Source organism: Anser cygnoides, chromosome Z (assembly GCF_040182565.1).
Source record: "Anser cygnoides isolate HZ-2024a breed goose chromosome Z, Taihu_goose_T2T_genome, whole genome shotgun sequence".
NCBI classification, from domain to species: domain Eukaryota; kingdom Metazoa; phylum Chordata; class Aves; order Anseriformes; family Anatidae; genus Anser; species Anser cygnoides.
The window spans coordinates 35221622-35246030 of record NC_089912.1 but is presented as its reverse complement, the minus strand read 5'-3'; the positions used below and the strand labels follow the sequence as shown (position 1 = coordinate 35246030).

At 41.1% G+C, this 24409-nt stretch overlaps 1 protein-coding gene across 5 annotated transcripts in view; it reads right to left on the bottom strand.

The window, feature by feature from the left end:
* Positions 1 to 9051: 9051 nt before the first annotated feature.
* The window catches only part of CTXN3 (cortexin 3), a 30869-nt gene continuing 15511 nt past the window's right edge, over positions 9052 to 24409 (bottom strand). For 4 of the 5 annotated variants that reach the window (XR_010827657.1, XR_010827658.1, XM_066988210.1 and 1 more), the window contains 2 exons: positions 10575 to 10720; positions 9052 to 10457 (listed from right to left, as the gene is read on the bottom strand). The gene's annotated coding sequence lies outside the window, so the exon portion shown is untranslated. The remainder of the gene's footprint in view (positions 10458 to 10574; positions 10721 to 24409) is intronic. The other variant, XM_066988211.1, reaches the window with a different exon arrangement.

Here is a 24409-nt window from a genome sequence, read left to right as displayed (position 1 = left end):
GCAACAACAGGCAGACAGATGTCTGGCTGACGTGACACCTTTCTTTTGAGTTTTGTTGCTATTTTAGAGTCTTATGGTAGTTTCTTATCTCCTAGCAGCCGCCTGAGGAGAGGCAGTGGGCTATCAACTGCAGGGGCAGTTCTTCCCTGTTACACAGCCAGGTCAGGGCTTAAGCTCTTAAATTTTAACATTTAGCAACAAATCTGTCTTCCATTTCTCTGATAGCCTCATTATTTCCTAGAGAATAAAATGTTGTTTTCATGTCTTCTGCTTGTTCTCTTAATCAAACTGTCTTTTGGAGGTGATCAATCTGCTTTATTTTTTGTCAGGATGGTGCAATTTTTAGACTCGCTGCAAATGGTCCACAAAAGTGCTAAGATTATCATTTTCAAGGAAGCATGCTGATACTAGGCAATTTGCATGAACCTTTGTCCCATGAGTCAGGGCAGAGACTACTTCCCATCTGTTCACAAGTAGGAAGGAATCAGTTCAGGCTTTGGCTTTCAACCTAGCAGATGTCTCAGCTGCTCTCCATCTCTCATGCATTGCAAAGGACAAGAGAACAACAGCTGGGCCAATTGAAAAGGTATTTTTATTCTAGCTGGGGAATAAAAATCTGCTGTTCTACCTGGTGGAACTGAAACAGAAAGACAAGCAGAAACTACTGTGCATTACAAGAGGCATAATATCACTGGGGAGCAAGTCCTGCAGAATAGGATTAGGAGAAAAGATATTTCGAGTCAGATATATAGCTCTAAAGAGGCACTCCAAAAGCTCAGGCAGATGCTGGTTTCTAAATTGACTTCCAAATATGGCTTATTTAGGACTTAACCCATGGAAGAAGTATGCCAGAAGTGATCTTTTCCCCACAGAAGATGCTGAGGGAACATCGATTTTCATAAAGGAAAATATTTCTTTAGAAAGGTTTTGAGCTTTCATAACAATGAAAAGAACTGTCATGACTCAACCCACACTCAATCATCTACAACAAAGCTGGTGAAGACATTCAGCTTCAGTATTATATTATTTTGCTTTTGGGGACAGCATACTTCAGATAGAATATTTAATGAGCACAGCCTTATTTAACTGATCAGATCCATGTGTCTTTCCATTAAGGTCTTTCCATTTGGTTCAGTCACTGGTCTGCAGCATATGATTTCTCCAAATACCTTAGGATTAGAAAGTGATATATCTGTTTCCAAGAAATATATATATTTTTTTCATAACAAGCCTGATGTATCACCTCCTTCAAACTAATAAAGTAGCTATGTGTGAATTTTGTATAACACTGGGGTGTATTTTTTTTATATGTTTTGTGCTTTGGAAAACCTTTTCCTAACATTCATATATTAAACCTGTGTTTCTTACACATATTTTTAAAATCATGTGGCTAAGAAAACTTCAGTCCAAAGTTTCACCTATCCTCTAGAATGCTTATTCTTTCTATTCCAGGGTGAATTATAAGCAAACAAAAGGAAACTTTTTCATTGCCTTTGAGGAAAAAGCGTACTCCTGGGTACCACAGCTGCTTTAGGAAAGCAGTTTCGGTAGGCTAGCTACCATGCCTATGGTAAAAGTGACACAAGTAGTTGGCAAAAGGAGTAAGTTTGCTTTGGTGTTGCAATGAAAGGACTAGGGCACAGTGCCATGGATTGCTCTAAGTGACAGGAGATTCACAGTTCACTTTCAACAAAGCAATGACTGTATGGAAATCAAATTTGGAAAGGAACATATTTCTGTACAGTTAGATTTAATCACAATCTGTAAATTCAGAGCTTGAATTTACAAAGACACATAGATGTCTAACACTCCTGATCTGTTTGATTTAAAATTCTGTGTGTGGTATCACAGTCTTCCAAAATTCCAAAAAATTGAACCAAGATTTCTGTATTTCATAAGTCATAGGTAAAAGTACCGCTTATTGAAAATTCAAGTTTTCACACTCTAGAGAAGTGCTGAATACCTAACATTTTGAAATGAATTATATTTTGCAAAAACGTCAGGTTCCAAATCAAATATTCCATGGTAGATCAACACTAACATTGCCAACAAAAGTGAAGTGCAAGATAACAAACTGCCTCCAAACACTTTCATATTTTCCGTCAAGAATGTGAAGTGAAAGAATGTCAAAAGACTATTCTATGAAGTACTCTTCTACATTTAATAACCAAACAGACTAACAAAGTTTTAGCTTTGAAATTAAACAGTGTATAGTAATAAGAGTGTATAGAACTTATGCTTTCTGAAGGGGAGAAGAGGGAGGATGAGTCATGAATCCAGTAACATGGATAGGTCAGTATCTCAAAATCCACTAAGAAGTCAAAATGACAAAAAGTCAAGTCTTTTTGACATTCAGCAAAATGCAACTATAAAATTAGTTGTCTTGCCTGCAACAGAGAACCTTAGCATGTCCACATGCTCTGCCATGGGGCAGTAACTTGCAAAGTCATTTTACAAACCATCAAGTCATAACTTCTCTACCTCAGACTGCAACCTCAGATTCCCCTCTAAATGCTTCTTACCTTTACTTATAGCATCTGAATACCACTGAACATCCTTTGAAAGAAATAGAGAAGTTCAAATAGACTGCAAGCCCACAGCAAAATTATTCTTTCCTCCTGTTGAATGTAGTGATGAAATCTTCCATCAATTCAACATGCTGGAATCCAGTTCCTGTGGCTTAATTGGTGAGAAAATTAGTCTTATTTTCACAGCATACCAGCAGCTACAGATGCCAGAGCTTTCAGTATTCATTATGCCTGCTTTCCTTTGGCACCTTTTATGCTGCACATTCTTGTTCCAAACTTGTTTGTGGGTTTCAACCACAATGGTACAATGGTATACGTTTACTGGCATACCAAATGATCTTTGAATATAGTATAGCTTTACTTTCACAATATGGAAGGGAAGGGAATTTTGCTTTGCTCTTGCAATGTTTTTCTGGCTATGTGTTTTCCAGTATAGGTACCAAATGCCCAAAGCAACATCTGATTATCACAAGCCTCCTATTGATCTCCATTAAGAGAATGCTATATATCTGAACAGCTGTCCTGGTTCCAGTTAGGACAGAGTTAATTTTCCTCCTAGTAGCTGGTAGGGTGCTATGTTTTGGATTAGGATGAGAAGAGCGCTGATAACATGCTGATGTTTTAATTGTTGCAGAGCAGTGTTTACACCAGGCCAAGGACTTTTCAGCTTCTCGCTCTGTCCTGCCAGCGAGCAGGCTGGGGGTGCAGCAGGAGCTGGGAGGGGACAGACCCAGGACAGCTGACCCAAACTGGCCAAAGGGCTATTCCATACCATCTGACGTCATGCTAAACAATATATAGGGGTGGCTGGCTGGGGTGGGGGGGCCGGCTGCTCGGGGATAGTCTGGGCATCGGTCAGCGGGTGGTGAACAATTGCATTGTGCATCACTTGTTTCTTACACATTATTATTATTAATACTATTATCATTATCACTATTATTATTATTGTTATTATTATTTTCCTGTCTTAATAAACTGTCTTTATCTCAACTCACCGGCTTCACTTTCCCGTTTCTCTCCCCCATCCCAGAGAGGGAGGGGGGAGGGTGAGCGAATGGCTGTGTGGTGTTTAGCTGCCAGCCAGGTTAAACCACAACAGTCCTTTTGGCGCCCAACGTGGGGCTCGAAGGGTTGAGATATCGACAGATTTGACCTGAGTGTGTTAAACTAAAATTGGTATAAGTATTGGACCTGCCTAATAGGTGCTAGTCACCATGTTGATTGCCTTAATCTCTAGACTGTTGTGCCTGTTTTCCAAATTGAGTTTTATAGCATGTTACTTTCTGTATCTGCTCCCTGTTGCACTGTTTATCCTTTCCGGGCCCTGGTTTAAGATTGTTATGGTACTGTGGGGTGTAACAATGGCTTATGAAATGATGAAATTTCTGGTCATGACTCTAACCTGGTATTTGTACTCAGCACTGTCGTCGACTCTATACTTTGGAACCCATATCTCGGAAACTATTAGCAATTACACCTATTGCCTTTTTTCGTCAGGGAGGCGTCTCCTGTCAGCTGTGCAGGAAAGGTATCCCTTCAAGGAAGAACTTGTATGTCTACCAGGCAAATGGACCACCATGGAGAAGGGAATTCAGTACCTGAGGGAATTAGCCATACGGGAAGTAATTTATAAAGACCTAGATGATGCACAAACATCCACAGATCCAGATGAAGTCCAGTGTACACGACCCATGTGGCGGAAGTTTGTACGGAATGCACCATCATCATATGCCAGCTCATTGGCAATAATAACCTAGAAAGAGGATGAGGAACCCACAATGAATCAATTGGCTAAACAACTCCAGCAGTACGAAAGAAATCTCTCCTCTTCCCTACAGGCCTGTGTCTCGGCTGTGGAGAAACTCTCTGAAGAGTTCCACCAACTTAAAGAGAATTTATCTTCCCCTCCACCTGAACGAACCAGTGTCCACCAGCTAAAAGAGAATACTTTGGAGAAACTATTTGAAGAGGTCCACCAACTTAAAGAGAATTTATCTTCCCCTCCACCTGAACGAACCAGTGTCCACCAGCTAAAAGAGAATACTTTGGAGAAACTTTCTGAAAAGATCCACCAACTTGAAGAGAGATTATTTTCCTCCCCACCTGTACAAACCAGTGTCTCAGCTATTAGGGGTAAACGTTCATCTATGCAAGGAAGACAATATGGTGGGCACACACACCGCGCCACCCTGTGGTTTTACCTACGTGACCATGGAGAGGACATGAGAAAATGGGATGGAAAATCTACCTCGACCCTAGAGGCACGGGTACGTGAGTTGCAAAAGAAAACAATTGGGAAAAAGGGGTTCTCTGAAAAGTTTGCTGCTCCAACTTCCAGCTGGCAGTCCTTTAAACACAGAAACGAAGATTCTGACCAGGACTAGAGGGGCCCTGCCTCCAGCCAGGGGGAGGAAAGGGACAATCGAGTTTATTGGACTGTGTGGATTCGATGGCCTGGCACGTCAGACGCACAGAAGTATAAGGCTTTAGTAGACACCAGTGCACAACGTACTCTAATGCCATCAAGCTATAAAGGGCCAGAGCCCATCTGTATTTATGGTGTGACGGGGGGATCCCAGCAGTTAACTGTATTGGAGGCTGATGTAAGTCTAACCGGTAATGAGTGGCTAAAGCACCGTATTGTGACTGGCCCAGATGCTCCGTGCATCCTTGGCATAGACTATCTTAGAAGAGGATATTTCAAGGACCCAAAAGGGTTCCGCTGGGCTTTTGGCATAGCTGCCTTGGAGACAGAGGACATTAAACAGTTGTCTACCTTGCCCGGTCTCTCAGAGGACCCTTCTGTTGTGGGGTTCCTGAGGGTTGAAGAACAGCAAGTGCCAATCGCTACCACAACTGTGCACCGGCGGCAATATCGCACCAACCGAGACTCCCTGAGTCCCATCCATAAGCTAATTCGTCAACTGGAGAGCTAAGGAGTGATCAGCAAGACTCATTCACCTTTTAATAGTCCCATATGGCCAGTGCGAAAGTCTAATGGTGAGTGGAGACTAACAATGGACTATCGTGGCCTGAATGAAGTCACACCACCACTGAGTGCTGCAGTGCCGGACATGCTAGAACTCCAGTATGAACTGGAATCAAAGGCAGCCAAGTGGTATGCCACAATTGATATCGCTAATGCATTTTTCTCCATCCCTCTAGCAGCAGAGTGCAGGCCACAGTTTGCTTTCACTTGGAGGGGAGTCCAATATACTTGGAATCGGCTGCCCCAGGGGTGGAAACATAGCACCACCATTTGCCATGGACTGATCCAGTCTGCGCTGGAGCAGGGGGAAGCTCCTGAACACCTGCAGTACATCGATGACATCATTGTGTGGGGTGACACTGCAGAGGAAGTTTTCGAGAAAGGGAAGAAAATAGTCCAAATCCTTCTGAAAGCCGGTTTTGCCATAAAACAAAATAAAGTTAAAGGACCCGCACGAGAGATCCAGTTTTTAGGAATAAAATGGCAAGATGGGCGTCGTCAAATCCCGATGGATGTGATCAACAAAATAACAGCTATGTCTCCACCAACTAGCAAAAAAGAAACACATATTTTCCTAGGTGTCGTGGGGTTTTGGAGAATACATATTCCAAATTACAGTCTGATTGTAAACCCGCTCTACCAAGTAACCCGTAAGAAGAATGCTTTTGAATGGGGCCCTGAGCAACAACAAGCCTTTGAACAAATTAAGCAGGAAATAGTTCATGCAGTAGCCCTCGGGCCAGTCCGAACAGGACCAGATGTAAAGAATGTGCTCTACACCGCAGCCGGGGAGAATGGTCCCACCTGGAGCCTCTGGCAGAAAGAACCTGGGGAAACTCGAGGTCGACCCCTGGGGTTTTGGAGTCGGGGATACAGAGGATCTGAAGCCCGCTATACTCCAACTGAAAAGGAGATATTGGCAGCATATGAAGGAGTTCGATCTGCTTCGGAAGTGGTCGGTACTGAAGCGCAGCTCCTCCTGGCACCCCGACTGCCGGTACTAGGCTGGATGTTCAAAGGAAGGGTCCCCTCTACACATCATGCAACTGATGCTACATGGAGCAAGTGGGTTGCACTGATTACTCAGCGGGCTCGAATAGGAAACCCCAGTCGCCCAGGAATCTTGGAGGTGATTATGGACTGGCCAGAAGGCAAATACTTTGGGATATCATCAGAGGAGGAGGTGGTCCGTGCTGAAGAAGCCCCACTGTACAACAAGCTACCGGAAAATGAGAAGAAATATGCCTTGTTCACTGACGGGTCCTGTCGTATTGTGGGAAAGCATCGGAGATGGAAAGCTGCTGTATGGAGTCCTACATGACAAGTTGCAGAAGCTGCTGAGGGAGAAGGTGAATCGAGTCAGTTTGCAGAAGTGAAAGCCATTCAGCTGGCTTTAGATATTGCTGAACGAGAAAAGTGGCCAGTTCTCTATCTCTATACTGATTCATGGATGGTAGCAAATGCCCTATGGGGGTGGTTACAGCAATGGAAGCAGAACAACTGGCAGCGCAGGGGCAAGCCCATCTGGGCTGCTGCATTGTGGCAAGATATTGCTGCCCGGGTAGAGAACCTGGTTGTAAAGGTACGCCATGTAGATGCTCATGTGCCCAAGAATCGGGCTACTGAAGAACATCAAAACAACCAGCAGGTGGATCAGGCTGCTAAGATTGAAGTGGCTCAGGTGGACCTGGACTGGCAACATAAAGGTGAATTATTTATAGCCCGATGGGCCCATGACACCTCAGGCCATCAAGGTAGAGATGCAACATACAGATGGGCTTGTGATAGAGGGGTGGACCTGACCATGGACACTATAGCACAGGTTATTCATGATTGTGAAACATGTGCTGCAATCAAGCAAGCCGAACGGTCAAAGCCTCTTTGGTAAGGAGGACGATGGCTGAAATATAAATATGGAGAGGCCTGGCAGATTGATTACATCACACTCCCTCAAACCTGCAACGGCAAGCGCCATGTACTTACAATGGTGGAAGCAACCACCGGATGGCTGGAAACATATCCTGTGCCCCATGCCACTGCCCGGAACACTATCCTGGGCCTTGAAAAGCAAGTCCTATGGTGACATGGCACCCCAGAGAGAATTGAGTCAGACAATGGGACTCATTTCCGAAACAACCTTATAGACACTTGGGCCAAAGAACACGGTATTGAGTGGGTGTATCACATCCCCTATCATGCACCAGCCTCTGGAAAAGTTGAACGATACAATGGACTGTTAAAGACTACACTGAAAGCAATGGGTGCTGGGACATTCAAAAAATTGGGATACACATTTGGCAAAGGCCACCTGGTTAGTCAATACCAGGGGATCTGCCAACCGAGCTGGACCTGCCCAATCAAACCTGTTACGCACTGTAGAAGGGGATAAAGTTCCTGTAGTGCACGTAAGAAACATGCTGGGTAAAACAGTCTGGGCTACTCCTGCCTCAGGAAAAGGCAAACCCATTCATGGAATTGCTTTTGCTCAGGGACCTGGATGCACTTGGTGGGTAATGCAAAAGAATGGGGAGGTCCGGTGTGTACCTCAAGGGGATTTAATACTGGGTGAGAATAGCCCATGAGTTGAATTGTAGTATGTTAATTATTATATAATACTGTATGTCATCACTACCATGATTGCTATATATCATAGATAAAAATAGTGATTAATTAGAATGTATTGGAAAGAGTGTAACCTGAGCATGACATAAATGGTATGGAATAAGGGGTGGATATCTGTCCTGGTTCCAGTTAGGACAGAGTTAATTTTCCTCCTAGTAGCTGGTAGGGTGCTATGTTTTGGATTAGGATGAGAAGAGCGCTGATAACATGCTGATGTTTTAATTGTTGCAGAGCAGTGTTTACACCAGGCCAAGGACTTTTCAGCTTCTCGTTCTGTCCTGCCAGCGAGCAGGCGAGCAGGCTGGGGGTGCAGCAGGAGCTGGGAGGGGACAGACCCAGGACAGCTGACCCAAACTGGCCAAAGGGCTATTCCATACCATCTGACGTCATGCTAAACAATATATAGGGGTGGCTGGCTGGGGTGGGGGGGCCGGCTGCTTGGGGATAGTCTGGGCATCGGTCAGCGGGTGGTGAGCAATTGCATTGTGCATCACTTGTTTCTTACACATTATTATTATTAATACTATTATCATTATCACTATTATTATTATTGTTATTATTATTTTCCTGTCTTAATAAACTGTCTTTATCTCAACTCACTGGCTTCACTTTCCCGTTTCTCTCCCCCATCCCAGAGAGGGAGGGGGGAGGGTGAGCGAATGGCTGTGTGGTGTTTAGCTGCCAGCCGGGTTAAACCACAACAACAGCACACTGATATGTTCTTCCACCTATCAGAGAGACGGGGTGATAGCCAGCTGATGACAACTAATAATGATTCCACAAGATGATATCTGTTACATATGACACCATCTGTGGGTCACACAAGACAAGGAGGTAAACCCTATGCCAAAGATTGTAACTATAAATGGCATGTTTAGCCTAAAGAAACATCTTCCAAGCATCTTTAGTATCTCTGAGGTCTTCATAAACTTTATTTTATAACAGCTTATAAACATTTATTTCAAGCCTTGCAGTATTTGAATCACTGCTTCAAAGCTATAGCAATATAGTAAGGTTTGGATTATTTTCTTGCTCTGACTAAGCAAAGAACATTTCATAGTCAGCTGAGAAGGGGTGAAAACTTTCAAATTGTACTTAGATGCCTAAGTCACACTACAACAAAAGTCAAAACACATGCAAAATTTATCTCAGCAAGACAAATCTAAAATGATACAGGAAAATCCAAAAAGGATTTCAATAGTGTTAATGTGGTGGAAGTAAGTAAATGATCTCACTGTCTTCTCTAGAAGTTGTTATTTTCAAGTATTCCAAAAGTAGGAAAAGAAGTCAAAAGGATTGGGACTAGATGCTAGTAGCCAGCACCATGAGTAACTGTGATCTTCACAGTTCCTCTCACCTGAGTTGCCATACTGTGAGGCAAGAATGGTTCACCTGCCAGTGAATCTGTTCCTGAACCTTTGCAGTCCAGAACATTTAAAATGTTATTACATCTCAGATGTTTTAAGTGACTATGAAGGAAAAAAAATTTCCAAAACCAAATTAACCAGAAGAATGGAAGAGCGTTTTTTTCCTTGGAACTCAGACTGCTCATGAATATGAAATTCCTTTTTGGTGATATTTGGTAGTATCCCAACGTACACTGCTTTTAGAAAACTTAGGCAACCCAGTCGGCCTTTTTTTTTTTTTTAATTTAAAAATTCACACTGCTCACACCATTCTTTCTTCAAGCATCTGCCCTCCAGCTCACTTCAGTTGCTACTAATGACAATAGCGAAGTGAAATTGAGTGCAGAAATCTGCTTTCAAAGGAAGAAAAACAATTAGTAATTGCCTTGGATTAGAAAATTCTCCTTGACACATATTCTGAAGCAGCTATATTTTTATTTATCATGAGCATTGATAATGAGAGTCATCATGGACTAATTGTGGCCTAATTGTAGACTACTCTTTCTTTCTTCCTTTGAGAGAACCATCTATAGAAAACAGTCCAGGATTTCAGTACAATAGTCACAAGTCCCTAGCCCATCTATAATCATAGCACAATATGCTTCTGTAGTCAGACATCTCTCCAGCTGAAATTCCCACCTTCAGCAGCTTTATTGGCTTATATAGATATCAATGGGTTATGTAGAAATCTGTGTTCAAGCTGCAATTTATAAACTCGGAAGTGTGATCACACTGATTCATTGAGGTAAGAACTCTGGGCCAGAGCAGAATGGGAGTTCTGAAGATTTCTCTCTCTCTTTTTTTTTTTTCTTTTTTCTTTCTTTTTTTTTTTTCACAAGAAGCAGAACTGTATAGTCATTTAAATGAGCCAGCCATGGGACATCTCCAAGTTCTTTTTCCTTCTGTAAATACCTGAAATGAGAGAGGGAGGGAAGACATCAGCTTGAGTTCTTTCTGGCTGCCAGAATGCAGACAGCATTTCAATACACTCTTAAGTGGAGAAGGGTTTTAGAAACTGCTGAGCATTACCCACAACAGCTGCAAGATTGATCCAGAGCCTCAATGTTCTTGCTTCTCATCTCCTGTGATCCAGAGGGGGAGTCCAGGGCCATATCTAGCACACCAAACACTTCCACTTTAAATCTACTAATATAAAGCATATTTTCCAGAAGAACCTAGAAAATAAATGACAATTGCTAGGATTTCTGTTGTGAGCAGAACCCACTCTATGATAGACTTTTCCAGCACTGTTCCCTGTGTTCTCACTGAGGAGTTCAGAGGCTTCAGCCGACAGCACAAGGGCTGTAGTTCATACTTTAGTGACATCAAAGAGGCAAAAGTGACTCCAAACTCTGGTTCAAAGTACTTCTAGTAGCCAACAGCCAAGTTTGAGATGAAACCTGTAAAGCTATCTGTAAGTTTGTCATTATATGCAGAAGACTGACTACAAAAGACATGTTCCCCCAGACAGCAAAACTAAATGGGCCGTGTTTTTTTTGTTTTTGCAGATTCTTCTTTTTATGTACACCACAGCAGTTCCAACTCATAATTCTCCTTTTGCCCATGTCCTCTATTTCTTCCTTCTCCTCCTAGTTCCCTTCTGCAGATGCAAAAAAACTAGGTGCACTAACTAGTGCCTTGTCTCCCTTGTAGCTTTTGTTTCTCTGGAAATTTATCTACAAGATTGTTGCTCCCATTTTGAATTTCACTGAAAAATTAAAGCTGGATAAAAAAAGTAAGGGAAATGGGCATCGTAAGTGCACAAGCTTAGTTTCTTAGCTAACCATAAAAACTAAATTTTCTACAATAGCGAGATGTATTCAGCCAACTCAATCACTCTCTAAATAGTAGGGAGTAATTCTGGTTGTGAAACCTTGATTAAGCAATATGTCAGTTCAACAGGCAGATTTTTTTTCCTGTGTCTTTGTCTAAAGAGAGATTTCTGGCGAGTATGTGTGCTGGGCATGGATTTTTTCCACATCCTCATAACAAATTCTAGGAATACAACACTGTCTTGTTTCCCACCCTTTCCCACCCCCTTTTGGTTGACTTTTCAGGGGTTTTGTTTGCATTTTAAGGAATTCATATTTCATTGATTTACACATTGTTAAGCTCTATTACATTGTTCTTCCTAATTAGTGTTTTCTTCCTACAGCTTCAAGGCAACCAAACTGAAGTTCATTTTTAAAGCAGAGGTTTATATAGCAGAAGATTCACACGACTTGGACAATTGATACCATATTTATCTGAACAGTTGCTGTTTCAGTCAGCAATTCCTGAAACACCGGGATCACAGGATTCCTTTAATGTAGGTTTCTTCTTAATACAGTTGAAGCAAATCTAAAATCTTAGATAAAATGGATCAGCATTTTTATCCAAGTTGTAGGGAAAGAAGGACAGCTATTTAACTATCTGTTTTGATGGCCAGTCTGCTAAGTGACTAAAAAGAAACTATAGCAATAAAATTACTGAAGTGTGCTGGTACAAAAGAAGAAACTTGTTATTTCACTAAAGACAAAAGCAACACTTATCTCCGTCCTCTTTTCCTAGCTATGTCATTCTGTTACATGTTTTTTAGACATCAGATTATCAGATTTTCAGTAGCTAAAACACAACTGCTTACAGCAGTAAAACTGAGGCTGAGCCTACAATGGAAAATTCAGTTTTTCTTTGCAATTGGTTGGCATTTGTGGTAGGTTTTCACAGCATTAATATTAGTGCCTTTTCAAAGTGCCTTAAAAAAAAGTTCTGACAGTGTAATTTTACCAGGAAAGTGGGTGAGGTTTTAAAATATGAACAGAGAATCAATTTAAGTAAAAATAACAAAGGGGCCAATGGTCTGGTAGAAGCTACAAAACTTTAGTACAGCAGTCTCCACTGTTAAATAACACTAATATAATAATTGTTCAGGCATAGTTCTAGAAATTCATTACTTTTCCATTTCATTAAGTGTATCTATACGAACCATAAACACACATTTGTGAAGCACCACTATATTATAGACCTACGGATGGGCATTCAGTAAACCACCCTCTGTGAAATTAAAAAAAAAAAAAAAATCACCTCAACTTTTTGCTAATTTTAATATGTAATGGGCCTAGGAGAAACAGTTTCTACAGACAAGCTGATTTAAAAAGCAGAAAATTGAACTATTTAGAAAAGTGTTTTGTCCAGTTAGACTAGCTCATACATACAGTAAATCTCAAATTTTAAAAAGGGACTTATTGTTTGGAAACAGAGCAGGGATTTTAAAGTGTTTGTCCATTTATACCTCATCCTTGGATATAATTATTCAAAATACTTAGATAAACATCCTAATATGATTTACGATTCTTACTGGCAAGTTGCTTTGGTTCTTCATTTTAGTTTCATGTTTTAGAAATAGAGAAAGACCAGTATTTACTTAACACACATGTATTCTCACTCACATACACCGGTTTGGGCCATCTGTATGGCAAAATAAGTAAACTGAGAGCTCTGAGATGGAGAATTAGTCACAGTAAAATTGAAATTAATTTTGTTTGTTAGACATGTGCTGCTTTCAAGCTTAAAAAAAATAAATCTATTGTTAAGTATATGCAGTTATACATACGTGCCAAGAATTCTGCCTGTTTCTTATGGCTGTGGACATGAAGGACCATTTTCTCCTTCAGCTTTACCTAGTTAACATTGACTTAGCTTATTGATTAAGAAATGCGGGAAAATTATGATCTCATAAGTTTTACATACAGAATATGTACAGATAGAAATGAAAACCTGCATAAGGCCCATACAGAACAAACATTCTTTTGACCAATATGCAGGATTTACCAAATAAGTTCACAGCTAAAAATGTTTAAACAACTACTACTATTAGTTCATTAAACAAAATAAATATGTGGAGGAAATTTATCGATCCTGTTGTATCATTTGCTATCTTTATCAATATTCCTTGTGTAAAGCTCTCTTTAGGTGGCTTGCAACATTGTTCACTAGAATATATATGTGATTTTTTTTTTTTTTTGACCGTATTTATGTAAAAGCATGCCCTGTTAAATTCTTTCTCTTTCAGCTTTTAAACTGAGGAAGATAGGAAAAGGAAATTATTGTTTTGGTAGAAAACTACTCAATGTTTAAAGAGTAGGAAATTCCCAGAAATGTTTTAAGCACACATAAATTTTCATAGTAACCATAAAAAAAGCCAAGAAAAAGCTGAAGAAAGTTACCTGAAGGCAAGTAACAAGCGAGTGTTTGGAGGAAGGGAGTCAGAATGGAAGAATCATAGAATCACAGAATCATTAAGGTCGGAAAAGATCTCCAAGATCATTGGGTCCCACCATCCCCTACCACCAATGTCACACACTAAACCATGTCCCTATGCACCACGTCCAACCCTTCCTTGAACACCCCCAGGGACAGTGACTCCACCACCTCCCTGGGCAACCTGTTCCAGTGCCTGACTGCTCTTTCTGAGAAGAAATGTCTCCTAATTTCAAACCTAAACCTTCCCTGGCACAACTTGAGGCCATTCCTTCTAGTCCCATCACTAGTTACCTAGGAGAAGAGGCTGACCCCCAGCTCCCCACACCTTCCTTTCAGGTAGTTGTAGAGAGCAATGAGGTCTCCCCTGAGCCTCCCCTTCCCCAGACTAAACAATCCCAGTTCCCTCAGCTGCTCCCCATAGGACTTGTGTTCCAGGCCCTTTACCAGCTTCGTAGCCCTTCTCTGGACTTCCTCGAGCACCCCAATGTCCTTCTTGTAGTGAGGGGCCCAAAGCTGAACACAGTACTCAAGGTGCAGAGTCACCAGAGCAGAGTACAGGAGGACAATTGGACTACATTGGCTAACAGAAAATACTATGTTTAAAATGGTGCAGAGAGGAGTACAGAAATCAATGTTGAACGGGATCAGGTAAAAACCTCAGCAGACCCTTCTGAGAAACAGTCATAGCAGAAGCACTGTAAATGATCTATAGCAAGAGTGCTTGCTAGTAAGCATGGACAGAATAGCCCTGTGCTGAACAATGCTTGAAAGCAGAAGACAAGGTAGGGAAAAGAATTAGTCAAAAACAACAACAAAAACTAGAAACCTAGTCACTTATGAGGAAAGTGATGACGATAAAGAAAACAAGGAGACTATAAACAGGCAAAAAACAAAGATGATGGGGCACTACCCATGTACATCACATTTCTACTCCTAACAAAAACGAGAATTGCACAGCTGTCTACTGTAAGGATATTTTTTGGAGTGTAATCTGGTTAACATATGTTCATAGAAATGGGGAATCAGTCACTCTTTTTCCCCAAGTAAGTTCTTTCCTTTGAGGATTACTGTTCTGCCCACTGCATTATAGTTATGTGCTCCAATGAAGATCACTTTAAATCATCACCTACAAAAACTGTTTAGCTTTTTGGTAATTTGAGACTAGCTGTTGCAAAAAAAATGGAACATCCTTGTATGACAGAAAATACTCCTCACATAGAGGAGATGGATTCATTGCAGACAAGGCAGAAGAACAATAGACTCACTATTAAAGAAAGGCATAAATAATTGAGAATGTCTGCAAAGGGACTAAGTTCTCAGAGAATCTGGCTTTTAGCCACTTGTAAATTAAGTGTGAAGAGCACAGAAATAAGAGCAAACAAACCTGAAATTATCAGGAAAAGGAACAGCCAAATACTAGTTCCATTCAGGCAGTCAGGATATTAGCCCTAGCTCTAGGTGAATCATAGCACAGACATTTTCTATGAGTTTGTAACAGCAGACTACAATCTTGTTTCACTGCATGACCTCTGTGTGTGTGTATATATGTGCATACGTGCACGCAGGCCTGTGCACACGTATATTTAAAATCAGGCATACTTCAGCATCTGGTACATGAGTATAGGGCACTATTCATAGTCTCCATTTGGGGGTAACCACAGAAAGTCCAGTCTGGAGGAACATGTTCCACGACATCTATGTATTCAAGCCCCTGTGTATCTTCATACATTGTGTTCACAGCTCCCTAGCCTCATGCAAGGCCTCCTATACTTCAAGGCCTCACAGCCCTTTTCTTCCAAGAGCTGAATCTTGGAAGTTTCCAACACAAGGCTCCACCTGCTGGGACCCTCACCGCTCTTAAGCTGCAGGAAACTTGAGACTCTCATTTCTCCTGGAGTCTAGACACCTTTTGCTGATGCTATGAAGAAAAAAAAAAAATAAAAATCCAGACAAATTTAGGACAGTTCTGCCTTTCTCAGGAAGATCTGCCCACTCTGAGAGTGGGCAAGCCCATGTCTGTAAGCACCTTTCCCTCTTTTTTTTTTTTTTTTTTGCCTCCCAGATGGGTTGTAGGAGGAGAGAGGAAAAAAAGTGAAAGAGAAAAAAGAACAGCAACCAGTACCATCTCTGGAGGTGACACATTGATCCTGTCTGTGGGCCCCTCAGCCCCATTTTCGCTTTCTGAAAGAGTAAGATACTCATCCTGCTTTATCAGTGTAAACCCCAGGGGCAGAGAGCTCACAGCCTGTGCCCTGTGTAGGACATGCAGGTCCTGACAACTTACCTGGTCCACAAGCAATAGTCCTTCTTACTCCACAGAGTTACAGCTCATCATCAGCCTTGTTGCAAAGCTCATAGCCCTGAACAGACTTACAGAAAAGAGGGATATTTTGTTCCCACCACAGTAGCTCAGAACACTAGAGATTTCAGGTTATGTTCACATATCAGTCTGTGCCACTCATTCTTCCCTCTATCCTACAAGGACTAAAACTGCCTTGCTAAGAATCAGAAACATATTCACTTGCTGCAGCTGAAAACCAACTCAGCCACGAGTCACAGACATCAGTCAACCAGGGTCTCTTGCTCCAGTAGAGGTGATCCCCGTTACTCTCGTGCCCTACCTCATTCGTATGCCTTTGTCTCAGGTTTCCTTACAAATATTTGCCCTTGCACAGTGAACAAGAGTTCTGGGGAACCTCACTCAGGGTCAACCAGTCAGTCAGTCTCTCTCACCCATACATCTCCTCTCTTCTTCCCCTCCCTCCCAGCTAACATAACAGTATATCTCACCCCAAAGCTCAGCAGGGTTTCTGGCTAGAAACCCATCACGCCAGTGGAGCTTGTCCTTTAACACTTTTCTGACTAGCTGCTGCCAAGGTGTGTTATTTAAGATAAAAGATTAAACAGGGATGAAAATGCCCTTACTAAAGTCATTGCAAATTTTCTGGGTGGCATTTATGTAGAAATCCAAGTTGGACTTTTTCCTTTAGAAGTGTGCTTAATAAAGAGGTAAATAACACATATCAGAATACAGACAGGCACTTTTGTGCATGTCCCCCCGATGGCATCTTCTGCCATCAGTTACCGCAAAATGCAGGGACATGCCAGAAGGTACTCCCAGAGACACAACCCTCACAACAACCATTTTAGATGTCTTTATATAGTTTGAGAAACATTCAGCAGCTACACTGATTTGCATTTTAAAAGTCAGTATATTCTCTAAAGAGTGCTTGGTTTGCTTAAACTCTTCTGTTAAAACAAAATAAAAAAAAAAAAAAAAAGAGAAAATAGCTCCTCCTTTGAAAGGATACCTTGAACGAAAGAGGAAACAGCCTTTGTCCCATCTAAAATGTTCAGTTTTACATAAAATAGTACATCATCTCTGTCACTTCAGCCCCATGCAGTTTTTGGAAAATAAATCAAAAATTGCTGAGCTTCCATTTTACAAGAGCGGGTGGAGCTTACAGTGGTGGTCAGGCCTTGGCAGATCTCTGTTACTGAAAACTAGATGGTGTGCAATGATGGGAGTGATATCTTAGTGTAACCACATGATTTCCTGTGGTTTCTATGTTAATCCCATTTCTTTCATTGGCTTTTTTTTTTTTTTTCCCCCTCAATGTCTCTGTTTGTGTGTGTCTGTTAGTTTTGGTCTTGTTGCACACTTCTGTAAGTGTATGCGAGATTGATTGCTTCCTTTTTCTCTCAGTCTGGCTGTGTTTCCCTGTCTTTTTGTTGCATTTTTTTCTGACCATAATGATGTGGTCTTTCTGGAGTCCATGTACCACTTTCCACGAAGTTTAGTCATTACTTGTTAGAGGCAGCCCACTCACCCCAGTCTGTCATCCTGTTCACATTCATGCTCCTAGTATAACTGCAAAAAATGCTAGCTCTGTGGAGCATGAATGAGAAAATAAACTCTTTTTCCTTTGCTCATGTTCATCTTACCTTGCACTGAAAGATTTACTTGCCCTTGGAAGGGGCCATGCTGCAGCATAAATCCTTTTACTAAAAGCAGCCCTAAGTAAAGTACCATTCCTCTGCAGGGAGATCCAGCACACTCCAGCCAGTCATGGAGTGACCTGTGGCAAAGTTGTGTTGCTCCTTAACTTAGGCACCCAGAAAATGTGTGGTTTCAGATTTTGTGAGGTTAATCAACCTGCTGTCAATATGCGGGAATCCGTTTCACACATCACGTACCTGTATCACTCCCTAACTTGTCAGCATCTCATTGTTTAATATAAATGCTTATTTCTGAACTGTTTCAAAACTGATTATTGTCATTGTTTCGAAGGTAATACTTTAATTCACTCATTAAGTTCAGACACCTTTACCATCAGTGCATGAATAGTACTGCCAGGAAGGGTGGCCAAGACAATCTGCAAGAGCCAAAGACTTTTTCCTATGTGACTTCCACACCTAGCCTACTGCCAAGAGTGATTTAGGTCATACTTACAGTAGCAAGCAATTGCACCAGTTTACACTGGTATGCTTAACAATTTTCTTTGTGTAATTCATTACTGCAACCTCTAGATGAATGACAATTTAAGCCAAACATGTTTTTATTTAAATCTCTGTACTGCTGATGTAACCATTTTGGGTTCGGATATGGAATCTTCTGCTCAGGAAAGATTGAACTTTAGTTACTCTCATAAATGTCAATGGCTGGCAAACAAATTTTGCCTAAATGTGAGCATTAAATGTCTCTGGGCTGTGTACAGCTCAGATGTACCGCCGTAACTTTTACATTTTTTAAGGAGAGGCTGGAAAACAAGGAGAAGACAGAAAAAGCTCCCAGTAATAGCACACAGGGAGTGTGTCCAGCATGGACCAAGTACCCAGCTGTGGCAGTAGATGCCTGAGGGGACTTAGGCCAAGGTTCCCCTACAAGGATTTTGTTTTATCTTATCCTCAATTAAGCTTAAAAAGACAATAAAAAGCCCAGCGTGAACTGAGATTACAGGAAATAGATGTTCAGAGAACCATGTTTGCCTTGCGGGCTCACGAGCTCGTTGTGATCTCTCTGCGGTCCATGCACAGAGCACCTCCTCCGTGGCACAGCGCCGCGCTCCTTCCTTCGGTGGTCAGCAGCAGGAGCTGCGCCTGCTGGGCCCTGCTGGCTGCTCCTCTCCTCCTCCATATCCGTAATTATAACCTGTTTCTGCAGGTCTTTCCTCCCACTCTTCAGGCCATGTTTTCAAGCTCGTCCTTTCACTAGCAATGTGTACACCGAGGAGCACCACCCTAAGAGCAACTGTGAGCCTCTTGGGCTGGATCCAGGTTGGATGTGTTTGATTCGCCGCTCCATTGAGCTTTCCCTTGGCAGGGGAGGATAAGTGGGCTTATGGGCTCTAGCCACTTCCCTCACAGCCTCGAGAGGAAGGCGTGTGCTTGGCAGTGTGGTGCAGGTGACACACCAGCAGGCACGCTGCCCCAGCCGCCTCTGACGGACAAAGTTGTTCCCTGGGGCTACGGAGAGCTGCAGACAAACTGAGGCAGCTCTCAGTGAAAGGAGACAGGGAGCCTGCTGTGAAACCACAGGGTCGCTGACCAGCCCTGGTGCTCGTACAAGGGATGAAGCAACTCCTCAGGAACCTGCTGCCAGAACGGAGCACACAGCTGCAGCAGCCCCTGGTCCTCCACAAGCATGTGGTTAGGTTTTCACACTGACAGCTATACCAGCCCCAAATACAGTCCCACAATCAGAATAATCTGTAAGCGTCTCTCAGTTCTGAAATCCAGCACTGTGAAGACTGGAAATCCAGCAACTTACAAAAATTTATATTATTCAGTGTGTATATTTTCCAATTCTTACATAACATTCCAGAGATATACTTTAATTATGACTTTTACATTTTAGCTTCAGTTTTACTTTACGTAATTATAATGGGTATATCCCACACACAGACTATGTATTTTGCAGATGTGAAATTTTGTTATTATAATGTGGAGGGGAAATGGTTAAACTAATTGACAACATAATGTGAAGTAGTTAAATTCATCAGATACACTGGAGGTTTGTTATTTTTACATCTTGTTTTCCAAGTTATCACTAGTATCATTTTCATAGCTTTTTTTAAAAAAATATGAAAAAGCAGATTACTGAATATACAAAATAGTTCAGAGTAGTTGCCTGAATGCTGTTAAAAACAAGGTTAGCAAAAGGTAATACTTATAGGAAAATTACATTAAGGACATAAGGGACTAAAGTATGTCTGCAAATTACCTGCAATATCCCAATATAATCACATTTTTACTGGGAAAAAATGTACTTCAGCAACTACTATTTTTACTTTAGTTTTTAAGACCTCAAATGTAGAAAATAAACCAATGTACATACAAGTACTCACAACATATGGTGGGTATTCCCTTGCTAAGGTTGTGCAGGTATCCACTTTTGGAATATTATTAAAGGTTATTGATATAGTACGAAAAAGGTCCAATTTTTTCCATTATCCATCTGTGGATCCTCCTCTCCGCAAATTTTCTGTGACCAAGTTAACTTTAGCTTTATGACAAGCTTTCTAGACAGCCTACAAACAGTGTTATCAGACTCATCTAATGCAGTGCCCAGTTTATGGCAAAGGGTCAGCTACTTTCCTGCAGCCAGGTAGTCCATCAGCACAAACCCCACAGCAAGCTGAGTACAAAGCCTTTATGTTCAAGTTATGACCGTAGCATATGAGACACACCTGCAGTGGTCCTCAGTATGGCTGATTCTACAGTGATGCCTTTGACTGTCCCATACACTTTCCAGACATAATTACTACATTAGAATTGTTTAACTTGAAGTGGATTGTTTACTGCACATCAGCACAGCTAACCAGATAGTGTAAACAATGGCTACGTTTCAGAATAGAGTATTCTGAGTAATGTTAAGGAAAGCAAGCTGTGATGTAGTCTGAACTGAATTGTTTATGATACACTAGACATGGTCAAGAACAATTTCCACAAATAAGAAGCTTTCTTTTCTGATGACTTTTACTGGCAAACTGATAGATATAAAAGAAGAGCCTGAAATAGATACCGTTGCATACTGAGTAATCCCATTAACTTAAAATAGAAATACCCGCACTTTTAAATTATTTTTTTATCTTCACATTTGATCAAATTCAGCAGTGCAATGAAATGTCAAAGGCAACACAATGCTCCTGGTTGCTTGGGTCAGCTAAGAGCAAAACGGTTCTCTTTTTCCAAGTTAGGTTGTTGCAGCCAACATAGTTCTCTGTGATCTGTCAGATCATATTGCTCCCTGCCCCTTCAGACCTCTGTAATACCTGCTGTGTGTAGGGATCAAGAGTGGGTACCTCTTTCTGCTTTTCTGACTCACACATACACAAGTCAGAAGAGGTTTTCATTAGTATCTCAGAATATTCTTCTTTCTGATCCATGTTGCTTCTGGTATGTTCTGCTTTGAGTTGGGAGTTTGTACTACATAGATACTAACCCCTTACAGAGCTATGTATGAGTTCCTGTGATTGACTTTGTTTATTTATACAGAGCTGGTAAAAACAAGCAATCAAGTTATTGGTTCCTTACTGTTATCAAGGTGCAAAAGAGATTTAATTGATCTTGTATTACAAGTTGAAGAAGTTTTTTTGGTGGTGGTTTTTCTTTGTCTGTTTTCACTAACAGTTATGCTTAACTGTTTCAAACTTATCCAAACCTGAGTTTAAATTGTTTAAATTTTCCAATTTTTCTAGGTCAGTGTTTTGCATTGCCCTACCTCCTATCATCAGGCACAGAAGAGTGGTTATATATTCCAGTTTTTATATTTTTTCATACGCAATTCAAAGGAAAAAATGTGTGAACAAATAAAACAGGATATCAAAGCTCCTACCACTACAATAACCCTGACAAAAACACACTTTCAGGCCTACCATACAAAAGCTCTTCAGCACTGTAAACATTTTGTCACTACAAAGAGCAATACTTGACCACTTTTTGAAGACAGGCAATCCTATCTGAAAGAAATGTAATACTTTTTTAGACTCCCACTTAAGCTTTGTACGTGCTATGATTGTCAGGTCTGTAATTCCCAGCATGTCCAGCTCTGCTCTTGAATCAACAGTAAACAGTGTTCAGGTGGCAGGAGGTAGGTTTTGTTCACTAACAGCCTTGTGTTATGTCCTTCATGTGCTCCCACATCTACATGTGCTCTTCTGGCTGTGAGTTCAACCCCTGAAAATATAATTTGCACGCAGTGTGTTACAGCCTGAAGCTGAGCACACTGTCTTATCCACACAGAACTGATCTTATGTGAACTTTCTTTCCTCATAATATAACTCTATCAAATGGGGATCAGATGTAGTCCTGGCAATAAGCAAAGACAAAATACAGATCTTACACACTTGTCTTGATTTTGGAAACTGAAATCAATAGAAGTTGTCCAGTGGTCTAGAACAATAATCACAATTAATAATATAACCCTAATAAAATTACTTCATTTTATTTGCTTAGATTATTGAACTTCCTGTCATGATTCTACAGAGATGAAATTTTCTTTTCAGCAGAGGGCTTGTAGATTTAGAAATCCCTTTCCTAGAGAAATAATGGGCAGGATTTTCATAACTAATAAGGAGAAAATGGACCTAACTGAGCCATTTCCCAGGAACCCTGCTCTGGTACTCCAGAAGGATTTTAGAAATATGCACTTCTTTCACTTTCAATTTTTGAAAGGAAAATGGCAGGAAATGACACAATCATTTAGGTTTCAAGAAAATATTTATATTTCCTCTTGTTACATCTGAAAAATGAATAGTGCTTGTTGACCTAGCCTCACTCAGCACAGGCAGGTCTTTCTTTCTAATAAATTTGCTATCAAAATATAGATGGTAGCTGTACATCTTCATGTGCAATGGAAAGACACTTTCCCTGGGTGCACGTTATCTAAACTGTGTTAGCTGAGTGGAACTGTGGAAAACCAAAGTCCCGTACACTGAAAATTAAAAGCTGTCCACACAATCTCTGGCATATCCAGCAATTGATATACATGCTTGACAGGACAGGGAAAATAGCTTTATGGTTACTTATAGGTAGATTGCATTTCAGCAGTGATAATGATTCGTCATTAATCCCTGCTCTTAAAATCTAGCTGCTAAAATGAAAATGTATGTTGGCAACACTCATAAAACTATTACATGGGAGGCTCTCCTATTCTGCTGTGGGAAAATCAGTTCAACCATCAGTCACTGCGTAATACCTTGGTTTTTAATAGCTCTATTGTCATTTATGACAAAGTGGTCTAAGCACGTTAGGAAGACTCTAGGAAGAGGTAATGAGTTTTACTAGAGTAACTGATATACTTAGGTACTCAACTTACTGAAAAGGATTTACCAAATAGCTTTATGAAGAGGAATTAAACTACCGACCAGTCCTCCTCCCTTTTCCAGCTACTGATTGGCATGCTAAGACAGGAACAATCCATGCATGCCCAAACAGCCATTGAAATTGATTGCAGAAAGGGTGTTTTTCTCTTGGTCTTGGTGGATTTCTATGTTTTTTGTTTTCTTTCACTCTGTTTTGGGAGGAAGAGGAGGACTGAATGGATACGGTCTTCAAGGGAGATTTGAAAAAGACTGTAAATCAAAAGGAAATTGATTTCTTTGCATGCTGCCAGTACAGAATCATCAGATATGCCCCTGCTGTACTTCTTCACAAAGAGGTGAAGAAAATGAGATTGTTAAAGTTGTGTTTGGCATAATCCACAATTGTTTCTCTAAATTTGAAAACTTATAGTTGAAATTGTCAAGGAACAAATATACCCTCTATTTAGTTTTCCCCACATGAAACAAAATGCCCTGTAAAATAACCTCCATCACAGTAGACTTTTGGCAGCTGAGCTTCCAGCATGACTATTTCATTGCAAGAAAATGCACCCAGAGTTACTGAACAGTGTTGCTGGGAAGAAAGCAGCATAAACCAGCTTTCTGCTCTTGTGGTGAAGGCAGCCAGCCATATCCCAGGCTGTAGTAGCAAGGGTGTAGCCAGCAGAACCAGGACAGTGATATTTCTCTATTAGGCACTAGGGTCAGCATCATGTATGGTGAACTGTGTCCAGGTTGTGTCTCACTAGCATAAGACCAACATGGCTATACAGGAACAAGTCCAGCTGTCTCCAGGATGGTCAGGAGGCTGAAGCCCTTCACAAGTGAGGACAGGCTGAAGAAGGTGAGATTGTTTGACCTGGAGGAGAGAAAATTCACAGGAGACCTTACTGCTGCCTACAGCTGATCCCATTGGAGGGCAAAGAGAAGATGGAGACAGACTTTTCTCAGAGGTGCAAGGACAGGCAGCAGTAGGCAAAAGTTTCAACATAGGAGATTCCAACAAGATTATTTTTTTTTTCCATTGGAGAACATTTGAATACTTGAACAGCTGCCCAAGAAGCTGTGGGATCTCCAACCTTGCAGATATTCAGAACACAACTGGACACAGCCCTGAGCAACATCATCTAACCATATCTCCCTGCATGCCCTCTAATTTTTGTGATTCTGTGTATTAACCAACATGTTCTGCTAATGTTTCTGAGCACATATAAAATAAACAAATAAATAAATCCTCTCTTGATCTTTCCTGATGATACATCATTTGCATGTTAGCGTAACTTCATACTTCACAAACAC